At 40.1% G+C, this 23,051-nt stretch overlaps 1 protein-coding gene across 6 annotated transcripts in view; it reads left to right on the forward strand.

Annotated features, from left to right (window-relative positions):
* Positions 1-23,051, forward strand: part of TENM2 (teneurin transmembrane protein 2) — a 675,237-nt gene that overhangs the window by 329,170 nt on the left and 323,016 nt on the right. Inside the window, exon 1 of one of the 6 annotated variants that reach the window (XM_064724594.1) lies at positions 10,755-10,772. The exons of the other annotated variants lie outside the window; for them this stretch is intronic. The gene's annotated coding sequence lies outside the window, so the exon portion shown is untranslated. Of the gene's footprint in view, positions 1-10,754; positions 10,773-23,051 lie in introns of those variants that run through there. 6 annotated transcript variants of the gene reach the window in all.

Consider the following 23,051-nt stretch of genomic DNA (forward strand, 5'->3'; position numbering starts at 1 on the left):
GGCTGAGTTAAGATGCCAAGGTACTGATTTGCTTTCAGATTGAAACAGTCACATCTCGAATGTGGTCCTTCTAGCCAGAGCAAAAGTATTTCCATGTTTGCATATTGTTCTTTGGAATGTGTACTGATTCTGCATGTCCCTGTCTCCCTCTGTTGTTCAATTTCCTACTCTTTTTTGTGTGCTTTTTAATGGCTTTTTTTTGGTCTTCCTGAATTGTAACCAAGTTCCTTATGGGCAAGTAAATTGTAATAAGATTTTATTTGATTATAACTTCAAGTGTTCAGCTTGGGCTCATGTAAAAGGTGGCTTGTTTTTTATGGGCTTTTTTTTTTTCATTCAGCAGCAGTGTAGCTAAAAATTCACTGGAATCCTGTGTTTTAAATTGTCAATCTAAACTGAAAACTTTAGTCCTTAATTGCTCTCATTACTAGCAGCCATCAGCTCTGCTCATTTTGGGTTTTATGCATGAGCTAAGCCTATAGTTTATACCTGGGTCTCTGAGAAAATAAAGTATCTGTTTCTCCAGGCACCTACAGCATCAGCCTTGTCATGCTGATGACTGTGGCGAGACAGCCTTGCCATGAGTGCCGGCCCTTTGGCATCTCTGTGCTCGGCGAGCGCAGCCGGGCTGCTCCGGTATTCACCGCACATCGCAGCCGCAGTGCTTTCCGAAGGATCCCCGCTCTGCCCTGGCTGGAGCAGTGTCTGTGCTCAGCCGCTGTCAGTCCTGCTTTGCATCAGCCCCGCTGCTCTCCGCGGCTCCGCAGGGCCGGCCGGTGCTGCCCGCGGCGTTCCGGGGCTGCCCTGGCTGTTCCGGGGCTCTGCCGCGCCGCTCCCCGGACCAGAGCAGCCATCTCCGCTGCTTCCAAAGAGAATCCGTGTGCCGGGCCCCCGGGCAGGGGTACCGCCGCTCAGTGCCGTCCCGAGCGCCCCGGGTGCGGTTCGTGCATGCGGGGACAGCGCCCGCGCATCCCCCGGTCCGTGCGTATCCTCTGGTCCCGCGGATCTCCCGTCCGTGCGCATCCCCCGTCCCGAGCGCCCCGGGTGCGGTTCGTCCGTGCGGGCGCATCTCCCCGGTCCCTCGCATCCCCCATCCCCTGGATCTCCCGGTCTCTCGCATCCCTCGCAGGTCCGGGGGCACCGCCCGCTCCCCGAGGGCCGTGTGGCCGCCGTTCGGGGCCGGGAGGAGATGAACCGAGGGAGCGGCTCCGCTTCGCTCCGCTCAGCCCTCGGGGGCCGAACTTCAGGGGAAAAGGGAAGCAGCAACAACGATTCTTCCCTTTCCCCAGCAAAGGCAACAGAAAGTGTTCAGCTTGGGCTCATGCAAAAGGTGATTTGTTTGCCCAAAAGGTGGTTTGTTGTTGCTCAACCAACAAAAAAACCTCTATCAGAAGGTGTGCGCCTGCTCACGGGAGGGGGATTGAAATCAGATGATCTTTAAGGTCCTGTCCAACCCAAACCATTCTGTGATTATATGGGGAACCCCCCCCCCCCAGCCAGAACTAAACTGGGAATTTGTCTTCTCCTCACTTTTCTCTCCAGGCAGCAGCTGGGCTGGGCAGGGGGAGAAGGGAGCACTGGGTGCCTGTGTCCCATCACCTTTGTGTGGAGAGACTCGGGCTGCAAAGAGCCCAGCTTTAAGCAAATGCTGCATTGGGGACAAACGTCCCTGAGTGAACCCCCAGTCTGCCATCCCTCGGTGTGGATGCCACCTGTCCTGCCGAGTGTTAAACTCGGTTTAAATGGTTTTGGGGCCATGCACTCTCAGTAGCTGAATAGCTCGAGCAGTGGCATCCTCCTTATTTGCCGTTTCAGTAAATATCTCACCTCATAACAAAACTTGTAACCGTGTTACAGGGTCAGTGAGTGTGCAGCTCTGGTTTGGCAGGCTGAGCCTCCCTGCTGACCCTGCTGGCAGAGGCATGTCCCTGGGGCACCTCTGGGCAGTCATCTCGGCAAGGAGAGCTTCCTCAGAGTGTGACACAGCAGAGTGCTTGGGTGTTTGGCTAATTCTGTGAGCTGCTTTGAGCCCTGCAGAGAAAGCCTTAGAGCTGGTACTGCAGTAGCTGCCCTACCTGCAGGTACCAGGGCTGTGTGCCTGGGCAGGAGGTGCCTGCAGCCTCTGATGGACACAGCTGGGCAGTGGGGAAGGGCTGAGGTGTCCCTGCCCTGGTGTCCCTGCAGTCATTGCAGTCCCTGGGCCAGCTCACGGGGGCACAGCTAATGGGCCACAGGTGTGGGCACTTTGCAGCTCTGCACCCTGAGCTGGTCTGTGCTGCCCAAATGCCTCAGGGTCACCATCATAGCCAGAGTTACACGAGGGTGGTACAAGGCCCCAGAAATGCAAGGCTGTCTGCTGCTTTTCCATGGATGTCCTTTCAATGCTGAAAGTAAGAAAAATGCTTGTGTCTTTTCTGTTGGATGGGTTATCCAGGACTAAAAGTTTCCTCCTGATATTCTTATGGTAAACATTTTATCTTGTGGAGTTTAAGCATCAGCAGATGTTGGAAGTATTTAAATAACATCCTTTCACTGTTCTTAAAGGACCTCTTGATAAACATAAATAAATATTTCCATTCTGGTGAATACCAGAACATGCATTGGAACTATTTAGGCCTTGGCTCAGACATTACTTATGATGTTACAATGGGTTTAGCTAATTCTTAACACACTGAGAAGCGTTTTGAAAATGAAATTCACAGTACTATGTGCTTCTTCACACATTTAGTTTCTTTGTCGCGAACATGTATTGGTTGATGACAATTAATAGTCTGTGAATTTGGCTGACAGCAAACCTGTTAGTTGAAACAAAAACTAGATGCTATTGGAGTGATAAGGGCAACAGAATGGTGATATTATGCTTTATGATTTATGCTTTGTCTGGCTTCACTCATATCCTTTATGCTAAAAACCCCCAAAACAGCAACAGCATGGTATTGCTTTACGTTATTATAGTTACTTTGAAACCTTAATCAGCAGAAAAATCTATAATGAATAAGGTTATATAAAATTTCATCAGGGATCCATGTGTTTCTCCATTGAGTTCAACAAGCACAGTTTAAATGGAGATGAAAAGAAAACAGGAGGTACATGGAAAGAGGAAATGGAAGTTATTAGACAATTTGATCACCATCAGATTGCTTGTCTGCTTTGTTGCTTGGGTTTGTTGTGTGTTTGAGCTTGTTGTTGTGGATATTTTTTTGGTTTTGGGTTTTTTTAAGCAAAATTACACCACTTAATTGTTGTGATTTTGGTGTTCACTAAGATGCGCACCTTCTGGGAAGTGTGCATGGTGACTCTGTCACGTTGTACAGTGTAGTTATTATCTATTCCTGGCAGCTTCCAGAGGGGTTTTTTTTAGGTATTCAGAACCTGAAGTTGCACCATTTTATCCCAGATTTCATAAGCAAGGGTGAGGTAATTGTCAAAGAGCGTTGGCTGTTAAGGAAAGTTTTGAATTGCGTCCGTGACTGTAACAGGAGAGAGCACGTCAAAAATGACAATGCCAGTAATAAACTGACTGGGTGAAAAATAGTAAAGGTAAAAATAGTTCTCTCTTCTTTTTGTGTTAATTACTTTTTCACTTTGTCAGAAACTGTTTGTGAGAAAGCTTTTGCTTTAATGAGTCTGTCTTCATAAAGTTGAAGAACATTTCAAATAACAGCCAGATAGTTCACCCATGCTCTTAGTCAGCTGTATGAAAGATGTGGCGCAGTCTCAATTGAGTTTCCATGGAATCAAAATCTGTATGTTCTTAACAAAAAAAAATCTAGGGGAAAAAAAAGCATGTTATTATTAAATTGGGATCATTCTTAAATATAGTATATTACTTATTGATAATTTTAAGAGAATTAATATGTCTAAAAAGCCATATCTTGCTATTTATAATCTGATCTGGTTGCATTTGAGAACTGTGAAACAGTTAACATAAAATCAGACATTAAATGTGCATTTAAATATTTTTTTCACATTTTAATCATCTGTAATGTAATGTCATACTCACTTTTTATAGCATTTTTAATATGCATATGCTTTTTTGAACACTTCTGTTATTTTTTAACAATTTACTAAAAATACTATATCTTAAAGTTCTGAAGGGTCAATCACATCAAGCTCTTGCTGTTCTCAACATTCTAATCAGCACTTCACATTTACCAATTTTATTTCCTTTTGCTTCAGTGCACTTTCTTAGGGGTATAACAGGGATAAAGGCAGGAACAGCTTTTGTGGTTGATACCACAGGTTTGCCAAAAACAGTGTCCTGTGTCTGATGAGAGCTGAGGAAATGCCAAATTAAGGTTGCTTTTTATGCCATGTCAACCCTTGTTGGTGGAATTTTCCTCCATGTGCTGTTCCAAACCAGATGGGGAATAAACCAAACTTTCCTGACCCTGCCTCCCCTTTTTCTTATCAACTCACTGGCTTGAGTCATAGTCTAGATGCAGCATGGAGGTGTTTAATAAAAGGAGCTTTTGATTCCTGTGGCAAGTAGCTTTTGGTTTGAGATAAGTGGAATTTTAGGTGTTCTGTTATGGTATACAAGTCCTCTTGATCATTACATGGAAAAACTTGAAGCAGTTAATGAATTGTCAGGTGTTACTAATAGGGTGTAGACCTAATCCTGTAAGACCTCTGTGCTATAAATATAGTGGAAAAAGTGGAGTTCTGGTACAAAAATTGTGGATCAGGACACAAGTAAACAGGAGCAAGTTTGAAAAATATAAGACCTTTGTTACCGTTTTTCATTTCCTCTGTAGTGTCCTGTATTAGAGAGCCAATTTTGTGTTTTCATCTTACAACTTTACTCTGAAAATAAAAACTTAGTAATTTATAAAATACTCATTCTGAAAATAAAATGTCTTCCTTGCCTCCGTTTTTGGTCATCTCTTGCAGTCTTTTGGCATCCTTGGCTCATGGCATGAATAAAACTTGGCTCCAGCAGGGCAGCAGGTCTTTGTATCCTGACATAAAAGCAAACAATTTTAAAAGGTTTAGAGACTTGGTTCTGTGCTTCCACATTTGCAAGGAAATGTGCTTGTGTCAAGATCAGCTGACAAAAAAGAAAAAGAAGAGTTTTTTCATTGCCTGGTTGTAAGGCAATGACAGCAGTGGCCTTCTAATTTGTTGACGTCCTTCTGCTTTTTGCCATCTGTATCATAGGTGTAGCAAAGCAGTGTCTATAGAGGCTGGAATTGAATTCACAGCAGAAATAATCTCAGAATAGAAGTCAGCCTGAATATAGGTCAAGTTAGTGCACAGGAAACCAACACATCTTCAAAGCTGTGGCTCAGAGAGTGCTCAAGGGTATACTTAAGGTATGAATGTTGCATATTAAATTCAGGGGACTGGGCAGTAAAACTGGGCTTTGTTCGGTTTCTAAGTGTGTTGCCCTGTGCTCTGACATAAATTGTGCACTCAGTGAAGCTGTGTGCTCTGTTGTCTCAGCGTAGATTTGTATTTCATGTAGAGAACTTAAATTACCTGGTAGTGAAGAACATGCTTTAGGAGCCTCACAGCGCTCTCCTGGAAGCCAGCCTTTGTCTTTGCAGGCAGAACCTGCCTACAGAGCATGGAGGAGCTCTCAGCCTGTGGCAGGAAGAAATTAGGCACACCTGAACCTTGCAGGTAAATTATTCTTTCCATCCCTAATGCTAATTGAGGCACAGGAGGTTCACCTGAACTGGCTGCTGTTCAGGCACAGATGAATTGGTTTACTGCTGGTTTAAACAATGTAAATCTTCTGTGGGAGATACTTCAGGAATTGTTTGAGCTACTGAGGATTCTTGAAAGGCCTCAGCATGTGACTGTAATTGGAGAAAAATTCTAAATGGAAATGTATGAAGCAGACAACAAGTTGGTTCTACAGAAGTCTGATTCTTGAAATGTCATTTTAATGCGTATTCCTCTATGGTTTTACAAATAAATACAAGGGTGTGGTGGAATTACATGTCCTTTGAAAATTCTGTACCCAAATAGTCAAGAACATACTGATTATCTTCTATTTTAGTACTTTAGCAGAATTTATAGAAGTACTGATTTCCATTCATTCATGAAATGATTGGTTTCAAAACATATTAACACTTATTTATATGGAATATAGAAAACTAGAAATTAACTATGTAAATAAAATAATAACTTAGGTATTAGTTATTATCACTTACTGAGTAGACAATGATAGGAATCAAAGATTATTTTCAGTAGCCATTAGGAAATCTGCATGAGTCATTACAAGCTGCTTTTGCTGGGGTTTTCTTTTTGTTTCCTTTTCAGAACACTTGGCTATCCCTTCTGTCATGTAACACAGGCAGTTGTAGATCAATTTGTTCAACCATGCATATAGTGAGTAAGGTTGTACTGTTTGGACCAAATGGAGGTCATAAACAGTTTTAATTTATAATGATGCTATCACATGTATTCGGTTATGCTCAAAAAGCAGAGTTTAAGTGGTTTTATTATTCATAGCAGCAATAGCATCACAGTTTTTCTTCACCCTGCCAGGATGCTGTAGCTTAGGCTTGTGCAAGGTCTTTATTTTGTGCCTCTCACCACTAAAATTATGTCTGATCCTGATGCTTCTTTTACCACACCAACTGCATGTCTCATTGTAAACTGGGTGCTGGGAAGTTAAATTTAGGCAATTTAAGACACAAGGGATTTTCTTGCATGCTCTGCCTTCCTTCTAGCCCTTGTGCTCCTCCTGTATTCCCTCTGAGCAGTGAACAGATCCATTCTAGGGAATGGAGGCTGGGGAGAGATGAAGGGCCACCCTCTGCCCTTACAATTTTATAGTGCTTGTGGTGCTAGAGATCCACAGGTATTATTGAAACAGGGTTTTGGGAGATGAGGGGGCTACATTTTATTAAACCAACAGATGCAACTGGGGGGAAAAACAAATACATGCTCTCAGAGACAGTCTGTCTTCAGGTCTGAAACAGAGGAAACAAAACCAAAAGGCTGGAAAAATTAATGTTGTGTTTGTGTCACCCAAATAGATAATTGGCAAAGAAAGTCTTTGCTAGATGTAAAATAGAAAAGGATATTGCTAAGAGAACGTGGTCACTGGCCCTTCTGCATAACCAGAGCTTTTCCTTCATCTCTAAAGGACCTGCAATGAGTGTTTCTGGCCAGGAGTCCCTGTGATGGGTGTGGGAGCTCTCCCAGCCATTTGCCAGGTTGTTTTCCCATCTTGTGCTGTGTGATGCCCCATGTGAGGCCATGTCTTTTGCTGAGGCTTGCTGGGGCTGGATTCAGCACCAGTGAAACACAGCAGTGTGGTGGATGTTGTAAAATTGTTCTGTTCCTCCAGAAGTTTGGGGTCACTGAGGGTGTGTTTGCATGTGGACTAAAACACACAGCAGAGCTATCCAGATTGCTGGCAGAGCAGACAAGTATGGTACCAAGAGGTTTTCTGTGATTAAACTCAAACCTGGCTTCGTCAGGTAAGATTGAGGGGAAAGCTCTGGTTTAGTTATTTTCTCTGTAATGGTGAAAGTGTAAGAAAAGGTCTGGAAATCAGCTATTTATATCTCTGCACAAAATGGCATTGCTAGTACATTTCTGTGTGTAGTTATTTTGTAATGGTGTGGTGCTGGTCTGCTCCTGCAGTACTGCTTGAGGAAGCTTAAGTGGAAGCACATTTAAGAGCAGTAAAATAGAGTTTTCTCACTCATGTTCGTCAAAGCCTTGCCTGTCTTATGGAAATGTGGCTGATTTATAGAGTAACTTCCATAGGAGAATGACTTGCCTTGCTCACTGGAGCTGTAAGGAGTCAAGCACTTCAGTGTCCAAACACTTTTAGTTTGAACACAAGGTCAGTTCTTATAGAAAACAGTTTATTTTCTTCAATGTATAAGCTCATGCTTGGTTTTAGCCATGCAGCCTTATGCCTTTCATGGAAACAAACAAGCTGCATGCATGTTTTCAAGTTTTTTGTTGACCTTGGATGCAAATGCAGCCATTTAATTCCATTGTAAATTTGTAGATAGGCCTGTGAGAGTGAATAAATACTTCTAGAAGTACTGTATGTATGTTTGCATTTCCTGAAAGTTGTTGTCATGGATATAATCTAGTACATTGTAAGAGATGTGGAAACTTCTTATCAAGACTTGCATGAGAAAAGCAATTTACAAGTAAGGGTGAGAAAACACAAAATGAATGGGAAACAGGAAAGATCTCTCCCCTAATTGTTCCTGTTACTCATTTTAAGCAGAGGAACTTCTTACAGCACTTGGGACTTATTTTTGCTTGTTTTCTTTTCAAAAGGTGGTGAGGCAGTTCCTTTAGAGTATTGGCTAATAATACTCTGGGAAAAAAAATGCAATAACTAAACTCATGCATCTCTATTTCTCCCTCATCTTTTTGTCCCCCTGAAATTTCAGGTGGTGTTCATTTCCATCAAACAGGAGACCTTTAAAACAGTGTAAGGAATCCATTGGACTCCTTGCAGCAGCAGAGCATGAAGGAATTCCTGATCCATCACACACACTGCTGCTGTGTTGGGTCAGCTAGGGCTGCATTGATACACATACAGAGAGATTTAAAAGCCCATTGTTCTCGTGAATATTTTTGTCCTTATGGTAACTTTAGGTTCACATGATGAAAGCTTCTTAAGAAGGTTAGTGAGAATCTGATTTTAATGGATCTGTATTTCAATCAGTGGATTCCCAGTCTCCAGGGGAAAAAAAAAAAAATGAGGTGAAATGCTGAAGCAATCACAAATTTATCAATAGGTTGGTGTTTGCAAGTTTAAAGAGTTGTTTTGCAGGTGTTGCTATACAGATATGAAAACTGGATTCCATCTATCCAGAGCTTACTGTGATGGTTTTGGGTGAGGATCTGGAGGCAAACATTCATAGAAAAACATTAATTCTTACAAGTTTTATGGTATAATAATGTTATGAAATTACTTGGGGTTGAAACTGACTCCTGATTCCCTGATAATCATTTGTGAATTCCTCTTTATAACCTCCTCTCCGGAACTGGAAAACCCTTACAAAAGAGAATACCAAGTTATTTAAAGCTGTTGAAATATTCCTTTAGGCTACCTGAGTACCTTCAGACCCAGAAGCCAGAATGTGGCACTGTGTGGCTTGCATGAGCACTCTTCTGCACAGTCCAGATTCAGATTTTTTCATTCTTTCCTTTTCCCTAATGCAGTTGATGTGGTAGGATCCAACAGCCCAAATAGGGTGCTGCAACAAAGAAAATAGGTCTGTTTTAAGGTTTCTTCCTATTTAATGTTGGCTTCATGTAAATCCTAGTGTGGTTGTGGGCTTGTGTCAGTTCTGCAGACAAGGACTTTGTGTGCTTTGGGCCAGCTGACCAATTGCCAGTTGGCATAAAGCTCATTTGCCTTGACCATGTAAAGGTAGATGGTATGAACAAAGCAAATCACAGAGGCTGCACTGATGTTACATGTTGTAGTTAGGGAAAAAACCTCCAACCAACCCAAGACCCAAACAATCCACACACATTCCACCCTCATCTTGCATGAAAATGAACCCGACTTGTATGAGGACTAAATGTGTGGATCCCTTCAAATGGGAATTCAAAATTAAATTTGAAATTTGGGCTTTAGCTTGTTACTGATTTTTAAAAACATTGGAAATATGAATGTGTCTGATGCACTCTTTTAAAAATGTTAGTCCTGGGTCCAGTTTCTTCTCCTAACACTTTAGAGCAACTTCATCTAGAAATTCCAGGATTAATAAAATTGTCTGTAATACCTTTTTTAAAAACAGATTTATCAACGCTAATATGTTTTGTTGCCATGATAACTCAGTTAATCAACATTAAACATTTGTTCAGTTCATTTGTTTATCAGTGGCAGTTTGTTAGTAGTTATAAGTAGAATTCCATCTGCCAGTTAAACTATATTGTAAATTAATGGAGAAATTAGCAGCTCCTGTTTTTTTGGGGGGCAGGGGGAGGCGTCTCTGCTAATGAATATATGAAGTTAATTGCATTTAAATGCATCTCCAGGAGCTGGGTGGGGGGCATCTCAGGTAGGCTGCACACAAGTGTGCCAGTCAGGCGCAAACAGGCACACACTGTGATTATCTCAGTTTTCAAACCTGGAAGAGACAAGAACGTGTTGCTAAATGAGAGAGGCAGTATGTCATGCTCACTGAGATAAAAACAGAAGCTGCCAGACACTTTGGCTTTATTCTGCGAATTCTTTGCTTCGAAACTCTCCTCTTTTCTTCCGGCTCATTCTGCCTGCCGTTCTCATTCTCCCTCCTTCGCTCGCTGCTGTCGCGATCCCTCTCTCATTGTTCTCTCCCTCTTGCCCGTCTTTGATGCACATACGTTGTCACATTTCATTGACTCTCCCCTCTTCTCTGTTCTTACACTCACGCCTAGTGGTGCTTCAGCCAGAGCTCGCAGCCTCTCCGCCGAGTTTTAGTCATGTGTGAAGCTCAGTTTGATCGAGCGCTCCTTTTCTGCCTTTTCGCTCTCGCCAAAGATTAAAAGGTGGCGTCACATCGCTCCCCGGCTTTTTCCCGCAGGAGGGACTTAAAAGGGACAACAAAAACTAATCACTTCCAATAAGCGTTTTCTTGCGAAAAGGGGACTTGGCTGTGCGATTCGAGGCCGGTGCTAAGGATTGGGAAGGCTGGAGGATGCTTCATACTGCTAACAAGGGAAGGAAGCCTTCAACTGAGGCAGGTAAGAAGTGCCTGAATCCCCGTGTTTTATGGAGTGCTCGCTCGGAGCGGCGGATTTCAGCCTCCGGTAACTGAGGCAGGCAACTGCAGCAAGAGGCAGCATCGGTGTGGTATCAGATTCCTTTTGTTTAACATGTAAAGTCTGTGCTGGAAATTGAATTAGAGATGGGGTTCTGAGGGCACTGTATTCACAATGACTGCTTGGTTTTTTTCCCCCCCTTTTCTCTGTGTATCATAATAAATCAGAGAGCCAGCTTTTGTGAAAGCTGGACTTCTCTTAAGGTTAAATTCAGTGCTGAAATCTCCGTGTAAGAAAGGCTTTAGAGTCTTAGAACCCTCAGGGAGCTTGCATTCTGCAATTTGATTGCAACAGCTCAATTTAAAAAATTATTTACTTATTTACAATTTATTGTAAGGTAAAATCTAGCATTGAGTTTGGGTCTAGGTGAATATGGTTTGTTTGCCTGGCATTCTGTCGGATGAATAGCTATACCCTTTCAGACATACTGTAAAACCTATTTCGTGTTTATGTTTTGTAAATTGAGATTAAGTAGCATCCTGAATGAAATACGTGACTAAAACTCATAAAATGCATCTGTGTTTAGTAAAGCAATCACCAAATTAGAATAATGGATTTATGTCAGTTGTCAAATGGAGTTAACTCTGAAAGTGCTGTCCACAAGTGCACTTGGATTACAATAAAGGGCTTTCTGTTTAACAGTTATTGAGAGGAGCTAATTTATCAGGCAAAGCCTATGAACTTAAGTCTTGTGATAATATAAAATTCTGTAGCCTAAAGGGTTTGTGGTTTTGGGAAACGTGCCCTTTTATTCTCTATAAAAATACATTAAGGTTTTATAGGGATTCAAAAGGCAAAAATAATTTTAGTAAGTGCTTTTTATTCACAGCTGGAATATTTAACTATTGGGACGCCTGTTTCTGTTCATCACTGGCTTTAGTGCCTTTTTTTCTCCCTGCATTTTACAATTGCTCTCTGTATCAGCAAATTGACTCAAAATAGGAGGAAGGGATTCTGAACAGCAGCAATATTCTGAATTTCATTGTCACACTGAAGAGTGAGCAAGCAGTCAAGGAGAGTTAGACCATTATTAGGGCTCGGGAAGGAAGCAAATGCTGTTGTAGTGATCAGAGTTGTTTGCAAAGTGGAGCCTGGCTCTGAGCAGAGCTGGGAGAATGTAACTTGGTGAGCTCTCATCAACATCGATGGCTGGGCAGAATGTCGTGGTGCAGAGCTACAGATGAGCACCTGCAGAGTGAAATCCATCTGTTCACCTGAGAACTTTGGTCCTGATGCAGGTGCCCCCCAAGGCTGGGTGCTGCCTGCAGCCCCCCTGAACGTGCAGCGCCCCAGCAGGGCTGGGTGTGTGTGCAGGGCTGCCTGGAGCCCCCAGGGCAGCACAGTCTCCCCTGCTGAAGGGGACTTCAACCCTGCTCCTTCCTCCAGTCGTAGTTATTCATGCACTTTCATCCTCATACGAAGGCACAAATTTTTTATTTTTTTTCCTGAAGGCTTGTGATCAGAACTTGCGAATGTTTCGCTGTTTTGCTGTGCATATTTTTGCTTCTTATCTATGGTTTTGCTGAACTTGTTTATTTTTTGGCATTGGAATCGCCACTCCAGCTCTGTTTCACCTTTCAAAATGTTTCTATATGTTCTTCCAAGTTCTTTTTATGCTTCAGTTCTGTTTAGGCACATGTTGGGTCAAACTGAAATTAGGAGTAACTTCTCCGACAAAAATAGAAGTTCTGGATGTAATGTGGTACTTTAAATGGTATTTTGTGCCTTAAAGTATATCTGAGTATAAATAGTAGATAAATTCTGGTAGGAATTAGTCATGAAGACTTAGGTCCTTATGAAATGGCAGGAAAGTGGAAGGTTGAAGCTGAGCCACCTTGATGTGCTTGAGCCCAGAATGCAGGATCTGAATTGCAGAGCATTTATCTCTGCTTTTGGCATTTGCTAACTCTGCCCTACTAGATGTTAAATGGGTGATTAATAGAAATAGCAGCATTTTACTGATGTTCCAGTAGATGTTGCTGGAGAGCAAAGTTAAGATTACTTCATCTAGAGAAAGAAATGCAGTGAGATTACAAAAACCAAAGAAAAACCTGAAGGCTGTTGGTAGTTCTGTACTATGAGATCAATAATTTTTACATCATTATTGTAGATGCTGTTCCATCTGAAAACCTGAAGGGACACGTGCTGAAATGAGGCACATGCAAATACAACCATGTGTCCTTTTAAAAGGTTTTTAGTTTTTCCTTACCTCTTCAAATTTTATCACTATTATTGACAATGTTTGATCTGTGTTTTCTTAAAAGAAGGGCTGAAAGAGCATCCCTGAAAGTTAGGGGCATTTTTGTTGTGCTTTTTGTTTTGTTTTAAATAAAGCCATAAAATACAGGTGTTTAATTATAAACTAAGATAAATAAATGCATGCCACCTCAAAATTAGAGTTCTAGTACAGTGGAGTTGCTTTCCTTTGAGAACAGCAAGAGCTTACCAAATCAACACATGAAAGACAAAAAAAACCCTCTTAATTTGTGTGTTATTTTATGTGTGCTTTTTTTATCTATTAACAATTGTGAGTTACCATCTTCTTATGTGATTAAATTCTGAGAGAAGCCCTATGAAGAGTCTCAGATCAATAAATTGGAAGCACCTAATAGCAAATGTGTGAATAGTAAACTGTGATGTTCTATGCTAAAACTACTGGTTTAATTAATCTGATAAAATGATAAAGCAGTCCCAAAGGAGTGGAGGATTTTAGTACACAGGCACTAACTGATGCAATTTCAGGCAACCACTGACCTCTATCTGTGGGAATATTTATTTTTGGAGATGATCATCAACCGTAACTGATTTCAAATTCAAAACACTAATGTGTGTTGTGTTTCTTTAATCCTGGCTTTTCGTGTAAAGCAGGATAAATATGCAAAACTTAGGCTAGTCGTGCTAAAAATACAATCTGTGTGCAACTGGTTTGTACCCATTTGTTCCTTAAATAAAAAAAGACAAACAAGAATTGTTTGAAGACCTTTTAGAGATCTTAGTTTATAGAATTAAAATTACTATGTTTGACTGAATTTTATAATACATAGGAGCATGCTTTTATTTTGTTTGCTACTTAATGTGTAAGAAAATTTCAACTTTGGCTTATAACTGGGAAAAAAATGCACATATAAAATGTGTGGCAGATATCTACAGTCACCTCTCATCTAATTAGCATTGTATGCTATTACTTATTGTGGTTTAGATTTAGTATTTTTATGGGGTTTGCAGATGCATGTGCCAAAATGTCTTTAATCTGAGATGCTTTAGGTTGATTGGAGTTTTGTTATTGTTGTTGATTTGGTTTGGGATTTTATTTCCAATATAGGTTTGCTATTGCTAATAGGGATTTCCTTAATGTTCTGCTTCTTTAATTTATTGCTCGATTTGTGCCTGCACACAACTGTGTACGTGCTAAGGTAATTCCTTAACCTTCAGAAAACTGTCTGTGTACTTGCTATGCAGAGGAAGTGAAATCTTTCTGCATTTCATGAGTATAGTTTAGGAAATGTAACACTGAATATATTTATTGAATGGGGAGTAGTTTTTGTTTTCAAACTTAGTAGTTCCCACTGTTTTAGAGACCATTAGCCATGGCCATTAAATGTTGTGTGTCAGTTGGCCATGGCCCAAAGTTCATGAGCACTTTGACATTTTTAAAATTCTGTGTCATTCAGAAAAATAAGCCTGACTTTTTCCAGTGAGAACATCACCAGAATTATGTTCTCGTACCTTCCTCACTCCCAGACTTGTCAATTCAATGAAATGGTACATAATTTAGTTTAAAAGATTGTAATATGTCACCAGTTTCTAAAGAGAATTCCCTGTTGAAAACATTGGCAAATTCAGTTTAAAGGCTTATGACACAATATAGCCCTAAGGAATAAACTTTTATCTTTGTATTTCTCAGTTCTCAAAGTCATGAGGAGAAAAGCAAGCATACTTGTATACTGGAATTTTATTGAGGATATCACTCCTGAAAGCTCAGAACAGCTACACAGGGTCAATAATTCTAGCCACAATTGAGTTTAGTGCCATAATTATCAGTAGCAGCAATAGTACATTTCTAGGTTTGTCTCTGGATGCTTTTTATGTATACACAACATCAAAAATCTGAATCTGTGTATTTTAATTTAAGCCCATGTGAAATTTAAAAATACTTGCCTAGTCTCACATTATTGGAACCGAGGAAGAATACATACCTAGGAATCTGCAGTAAGTTATTGACACATAAAGCTGGGATGTGTACACAGGAAAATGTACTGCAGATAATAGTAATTTAATGACTTATTTGTGAGCCGTGCATCTATATCAGAGACTATGATAGTACCATTAAAATAGGTAAATAAAAATGCGAAAAAAAAGTAATTTTAAAAACTAGAAATAGGATTTGGCAATGAAGTCATCTTAAAAATCTACAGGAGGGCATGGTTGTATATATTTTCCTCATTAATGATGCAGTAACTCAAAGTATGGGATGTAAGTTCTCTGAGCTGGATTGTGTAGAATATATTTAGCAAGCACAGTTCTTACTCTATGCATGCAATTTTTGAAGATACGGAGATCAGTTGCTATCTAGAGCTTATGTTGATTTAATAAAATTCAACCTGTAGCTCATAGCTGATTCCAAATCAAATAAAATTTGGATTCTGTTATCACATGGAATATGATTACAACATGGTAAAGCACTGCATTAGAGGGCTTTATCCCCCTGCCCTCAAAAATAAATTATTTCTAAAAAGTGAAAAAGCTTTTTTGAGAGAGCTTTTTTGGAGCAGGCTGTTGTTTTCAGACTGTTCTCCTAAACTTACCATTGTCTGTGAGATTTCAGGAATAAAATCATACGAAAGTGTCTTATATGTGGGCCTTCTCTATAAAACATTGGAAGTGTTAGAAAACCCAATATACATTTGCCTGGAATTTTGTTATGCAACTGAATTCTGAGTATTTTCAGCTGGAGAATGTGCCTTTGAGTTGTCACCTGTTAATTTTGTATATATTTGTGCTAATGCCTCTTGTTGTATTTGACCACACAGTCCCACCAAGTAATGGCTCTTAACAGTGTCAGTTATTCTAACATTGTTAGGGAGGAACATAGTCTCTTCTGTTCCCCTCATTTCTCTTTGTTACTGGATTAATGTCTATTTTGAATAGATTTTAGTTGACAAATTCAACTCCTTCAGTCCTTTCTGTTTGGTCTAAATGTCAAACCCAACACAGGCTTTTGTGGAGGATTTTTTTTTTCCCCCTGGCAGCACAATGCAGACAAGGAATCTGCTGCAAGATGTTATCCTTTGGTGGGGGAACAAGGCTTCTACTGAGCTGGGAGAGACTGGTCTGCTCTCCCCACACACAATAATGTCTGTTTTTCAGTAATTCAGTGTGTCTGACCTGTAGCACTCCCTCCCCAGCAGATATTAATGCTAAATGAAACCTGGTTTATCTCAGTGTTTATATCGATATTCATAGTTGTAGCCTGATTCTGTGCATAACTGATAAGGTGTGGTGTGTTTGTGTTGGAAGGACACAAAGAGAAGAGGGGAGAAAAAAACAGCAAGAGATTTTTGCAGGAGAGACACCATTTCTGAGAACAGTGTGGGATTAAAGTCAAAACTGTAACATCAGAGACTGAATGCAGATTTCTTTTAAAGTCAACCTATTGTACTATTGCTGTGGTGTGAGTGCATGGACATAAATAATGTATATGTGTTATACATATATACATGCAGTCTCTAGAGGTCAGTAGAATGTAAGGAATGGACAGATGTTCAGTGTTCTAATATGAGACTTTGAGATGCAGCATATCAGTTGTTGCAACCTAGAAAAAGATGAATATGTTTGTAATGAAATTTGGAAGTGAAGTAATTAATCAGAGTTAACAAAGAGCTGAATGGAGGAGAATCATGTCTGTCGTGTTGCGGAAATGAGTGTAAATTATTTGTTTTGGGCAAATTCCTGATAAATGCTCATTTGCGTTCTGAGAAACTTGACAGAGATCCAAAGCATGATTATTGTATTATAGCTCATTATAGTGCATCTCCTTGCTACCTTTTCTGAGAGGATCTTGTAGAATGGCTGCAATAAAATTTAAAATGGTGTTTTGAGACAGCACATGTCAAATGCAAAGCAAATCAAGGCTCCAGTGTGGGCAATGTGTTTTCTCTTCCTGTTTACCCTGTTAGCCATGGCCAGCCTTAAAACATTGTTTCATCCTTGTTCACCACTGTCTAATATGCAAACTTCTGCATTAACTGATCATTTGCGGTTGAAGGTTCTGTTTTCTTTTATAAAAACTGTTTGCACACAATCACAGAATCATTTCGGTTGCAAAAGACCCCAAGATCATTGAGTCCAGCCTGTGGCTGATCCCCACCGAGACAGCCAGACCAGAGCACTGAGTGCCACACCCAGCTGTTACCTGAGCTCCTCCAGGGATGGGGACTGCACCGCCTCCCTGGGCAGCCCCTTCCAATGCCTGACAGCCCTTTTTGTGAACAAATTCTAATTCATGTCCAGCCTGAACCTCCCCTGGTGCAGCTTGAGTCCATTTCTCCCTGTCCTGATGATGGTTCCCTGGGAGCAGAGCCTGCCCCTCACCTGGCTGTCCCCTCCTGTCAGGAGTTGTTCTGAAGGTCCCCCCTGAGCCTCCTTTTCTCCAGGATGAACACCCCCAGCTCCCTCACTTGTTTGACTCTCCAGACCCTTCTGCAGCTCCATTTCCTTGTCTGGACATGCTCCAGCAGTACATTACCCAGACTAGAAAGAAATCCTGCCTTCAGAGTCAGGCTGAGTCACGGTGACACATCTGTATTGTTGTATTGTAAACAATGGGGTTAGATTTAAGTGGAGTTAGATGTTAAATTGCTATATATATAGATCAAGGTCCTTATAAATTAATGGTTCATATGCTCTCCATTTCTCTCTCTAAAGAAGCTTTTTGGGTGGTATTTGACATCTTTCTTCTGTTCATGTTGTAGTTCTGCTTTGCCTTGTGAAATATTGATAGGACAATCCCTGTCATGGAATTAGTTAGATCGTCAATTCCCTTTTTACTTGCCTTCTGGTTATTTTTGTTAGTTTGCCTGGAAGCTATGCTTCAAAAATCTCTGTGATCTCCCTAGATATTCTGGAAGACATCTTTCAAAGTAGTTTACACAACTTGTTTTAATGGTGAGCTAAACAGAGTCAATTGTTGCAGGAATCACTCTGGTTTTCTTTTTTTGCTGTTCTTTGAGTGTATTGAAAACTTTCTATAAGAATTAGATGTGACAAAATGAAGTTGTGGAAGTGGATCTCAAACATCAATGCATCTGCTTTTGCAGAAACAGGAAAGCCACCCGCTCAGTTTGTATTAAATTTATGCTTTTAACATAACATTGTGGCGGTCATAAAATATGTACTTGGGTTCATCATTAATACATTGTGATAAATAGTGAATATGCATTGATGTTAATGCAGTCTAATAGTTCTCCACATAAACAGCACATAAAACTTTGAAGATCAGCCTGGTTCTGGTGTGTGAAGTTGCAATATCTGATTATATGAAAACATCACCTCTATACATGGTGAAGAACTGGCTTCCTCAATTTGAAATTATGGCAGACCTTTGGGTTTAATTGGCTTATGATGATATATTGTACTTTGCTTTCCTGTTGTTTGTGTGATTAGGCACAAAATAATTATATTATAACATTAATGGTCCATATTTTTAGATGCAATGTCTCTTACCTACCTGAGAACTGTGTTAATGTTTGTGGGGGCAAAACTGAGTTTCAGAATCATACCTTCTAAAAAACATCTGTTGTTATTTGGATTTTTTTTCTCCCCTTTAAGAAGTGCAAGCAAAAGAATAGTGAAAAGGTGGGGATTAGATTCAGCAGCACTGATGGTGAAGGTGCACCTTTGGTTTCAGGAAATGAAAGGAGTGGATTGTTCTTTATATCCCCAGTCAGTTACATGAGGGAATGGGAAATGACTGGATACAGCAAAAACAAAGGGTTTTTTTTAAAAGACATTTACCTTTCAAAAATACATAAACCAATGGGTTTAAATAATAAGAAACAGCAGGCAGAGTTAGTTTGTATTGTTCACTCTGTTTCAAGGCATACTAGTAGGAAATGCTGGGTTCTTTTGAGTTTACAGCCTAGTGGGCAATCCAGTCCTAGGTGGTAATAATATTAAAGAATTGTCTATGTAGTTACCTGTGATTGTGGAGAACTTGATTTCATTACTCAGTTGGTCCCATAGTTCTTTGAGTGTTTTATTTCTTTGTCAGAAGAGGTGTATGCTTAGAAAACAGGACAAAAGTTCTTGGCTTCTACAACAAACACCACAGAACTCTGAATTATGTGCAAACTTGAATAACCATGAGATCTGGATTTAGAGAAATATGAAATGACAGTAATAACCAGTATCACTGTAAAATTACAAATTATTTCAATTTAAGTGATTTCATTTTTCTGCACACATTTTTCAAGTCTGTCACCATAAGCTGTTGACTTCATCTTGAATGCATTCTGCAGTCTTGACAGTTGAGGATTTGTTAATACTAAATCAGTAATTGTTGGCTTTGAAGAGGGATCCAGCATCTTCAGCAAGAGCTTATTAAACTGTAAAATATGGATTGCCTTTACCCTAATGGCCTCTGAATCCTATTACCATCCCATTAGAGAGTGTGGGATTTTAGTAATTCTGTTGTTGTTTTCAGTGGGCAGCAAGTACAATGGGGAAGGGCAGGGGTTAATGCAATTCATCTCCTGTAATAGTGTAACAGTGAGGCCTTTATCATTCCGTGGGAGTTTTTTCCTTCCTGCAGGGAGAGTGTCTGCAGCCAGAACAAGTCCCCCACGCCCAAAAAACCCACCAGAACCCCTCGAGGTTTCCTTCATTAGCACCACTTTGTAAACACAATAGAACTGAGCTGATAAATAAGTGCCAAGCAGGCTGTGGTATAGGAGAGTTCTCAAGTGCTATCATTGTGCCAAGAAGTGTATTGGAAAACCTCTTCAGACAAGATCATTATATTTTTAATTATTTAATTGCATCAATGCTGTAATATTCTGATTGGTTTCCAAATATATGGAAGCACCTTATTCCTTTCCCCATGAATTCAGTGTGAAAAGTGTAATCCAAAATGTAAAGCAAATGAGGAGAAAACAAGTGGTAGAGTAAGAGTGAAACTTTTGTATATAAAATGATGGTTGCTTATTTTGATCTGTATAACCTACCTCCAATGATAGTCTTACTAGAGGAATAATCTCTTTAAAGTTTTCACTAGAAAGGAATGTGAAGCATTAGTAGTTATTAAGAGGGAGTAGAAGAAGTCATGTGCAGGGGGTTTGTCTGCCTTCAGTTGTGCATGAGGCCAATATGTAAATTTTTTCAGCACCTGATATGATTTTTTTTTTTCCCCAAGTGTTCTGTGGAGATTGATTTGACAGCTAAATTCCAAATGCTAGAGGCAACTTGCTTCTGATTTCAGAACAGGATCAAAAAGGGGATGATTTCAAACAGATACTGCAGAATCAGCTGAGAGGGACCTGTCAGGGTAACTTTTCTGATAAACTATATCTGATACACTGATGTGCATACTCTGTTGAGTTGGGGTTAGTTTGATTCATGAGATGCTTCCAGCTAATAATTTTCTTTTTAAATAGAGAGAAAATGGATTGTTAGTCAAGGCAGTTACTTTACCATTATTTATTTAAGAAATTAGAGGGTATTTGTATGGATTGGAGTCTTCATAACTAGTTTTCCTTTGTTTTCTTCAGTTTTTTTATTTGGTTCAACTGTTGTGTTGCCTATAAATACAACAGCTTTATTATGAATAACCAAGATCTTGTGTGCAAACAGTGAGGGGGGTAGAGCATAATCTGATAGGAGATGAGTGACTACTGCTTAAAGCTTAGTGAGTGAAGGTCATGTGAGCAGCCTTTTATGTCCTACTTGTATTTATTTGTGCCTTTTGCATGTTTGGCAACACAGCCCAAGAAAACAAAACAGAGACATCTTTACAGAGCCAAGATCTTTGAGATCAAGTGCTCTATAAAAACTGATCAGCTCATCTTCGCAGTCTTCCCTCGTTAATTTTGTGGGCCCTTGCAGTTGTTGCACACACACACACTTCCTCCTCTGTGGCCAAATCAGTTTTCTGACACTGGTGATGCTGGGTCTTGGAGAGAATTGATTGATTACCTCCTGGTCTTTCTGCATTCATTCCTTCCCAGAATGGAGCATCACAATTGCTCCCTCTTCCCATGAGGGCTGGAAAGAGAGAGCCTGGATTCATCAGCTGTGGGAGCTGCACATGGATAATCTGTTCTCTTAAACTATAAAACCAGGGACCAGTAACCCAGTTTCTTTCCTGGGGAATAGATAGGTTCTATTTTACAGGCAGTGCAATTTAAATGCCTGGCAGTATGCTGTACAAGTAGGTCAGTGTTATAGCTGGAACCAAGTCAACTGCTCTGTCAGAAAGCTTTTTTCCCTCCTGAAAGCACCCTCTTCTTGACCCTGCATTGGGTAGAGTCCATGTAGGTCAGTCTAGTTCTGCTGAGTGCTGAACAAGTCTGTGGGAAGGTATGATCTGCTTCCTTGAGTTAATAATCTAATTATAGCCTGCTTACAGAAACTGTAGTATCTAAATATTTTCAGGGTTTTCTTCTTGCTTATGAGCAAACTTAAACAAGGTTCTACTAGAAGAAATGTGCTTACTTTAGAAAACAACTTTGTTCTACAAAATCTCAGTATGGATCTTTTTGCTAATCAGTAGGACCTAGGTAATAACAATAAAATGAGAGAAGATATGTTGCATTTTTTTATTTAGGTTTTGTTCTCATTTTAGAAAGGCTAAAGCCTTTCAGAGCATAGTAAACCAAAAAATCACAAAGTAGCTGTACTGGTATAAATCCCAATTAATTTGCAGACTCTGATGTATAAAAATGGTGGGGATCAATAAACAAGGTTTTACAATAAAGGTGTTCTAAAAATAATCCTTGTAATCACAAAATTGTAACCGAGGGCAGTGTTGCAGTACTTCTGCTCACACTTTTGTGTAGACAAGGGAAATGTGCATCATGACCAGCAGAGTGGCAGAGTTTGCCTTGTGCAGGTGCTGCAGAGCCCAGTGTGTGAACCAGGACCATCTGAGAGACATGAATAAAATCACTGCTGTTGCCTTCAGCTCCATTTGGTCAGTGCTGTTTTATGTGTCCAACAGGGTGGTGCAGCCTCTGTGATCACTGGGATGTGTCAGAACACATGTGTGGTGTGCTTCCTATACAGCCAAGTTTCAATCTGAAACCCTTATTTTATATTGGATTATGTTTTGCAGTGCTACAGTTTCTTAGGAATATAGTTAGTAGAAGACCTTTTTCACAGAAGGCCTTTCATTGCAGTTTTTGTTTCAAACCTACACTGTTATATTTTGTTTATATGTTTTAAATTGCTGACTTAGAATGCATTGTATACTGAGAAGTGCTGGTGTGGATTTGTGGTGTTTGGGCGTTGTTTTTCAAGTACCTTGTGATTAAACTAAAACTACATAAAGAAACCCAAACTTTAAAACAATTAAGTTTATTTTAGTTGGCTTTTTGCATCTGAAAGCTGAGCTTGTACTGTAAGTACTAAAATTAATCTGCCTTCAAAATCATATTGTCTAAACATTTGACATATGCCAGAGAGGTGGAGAGGGGAAACAACAAACAAACAAAACGTTTGTGCCAAAGAGCTGCTTTTTAAATTAGCAAACAACATTGATGTCTCATCCGAAATAAGAGAGCAGAATCTAATAAAGCATATGCAGTATTTTCATTTTAATCTGTAAACTAAAACTGGGGAAACACTCAGCAAAGGTGGAAGTAGCCAAACAGAGAGGTTAAGAATTGCTTTGTCAAGAACGAAATAAATTTGATGCAGATTTAGTGGTCAGTTGTTAAACCCTGGACTAATAACTTAAGTGAAAGGTTGCAGTCTAGTTTCTGTAATGTAATGAAAGAGTGTACCTGACTACTGAAGATCATTGATCTAATTAGTAATTGTTCTTTTGAATTGAAATTTGTTTCTCTCTGGGCTCAGTAACATTTTACTTACTTCAGATTGGCTCAAAAGGAAGATGGAAATCCAAACAAGTAGGCTGGTCCTTTCAAACCCCCCGAAAAAATTTGATTGCTGGAAGGACCTTTCTGCAGCTGATGGGATTTTTCTGTATACTTCTGTTACTAAAGAGTTCTTCATTTCAGTGACAGATCAAAAGTCTTTGCATGGTTTCAGTTGCATGGGTGTGAATGAAGGATGGAGGCCCAGAATGCCTG

Source organism: Zonotrichia leucophrys, chromosome 13 (genome assembly GCF_028769735.1).
Source record: "Zonotrichia leucophrys gambelii isolate GWCS_2022_RI chromosome 13, RI_Zleu_2.0, whole genome shotgun sequence".
Lineage (NCBI taxonomy): Eukaryota > Metazoa > Chordata > Aves > Passeriformes > Passerellidae > Zonotrichia > Zonotrichia leucophrys.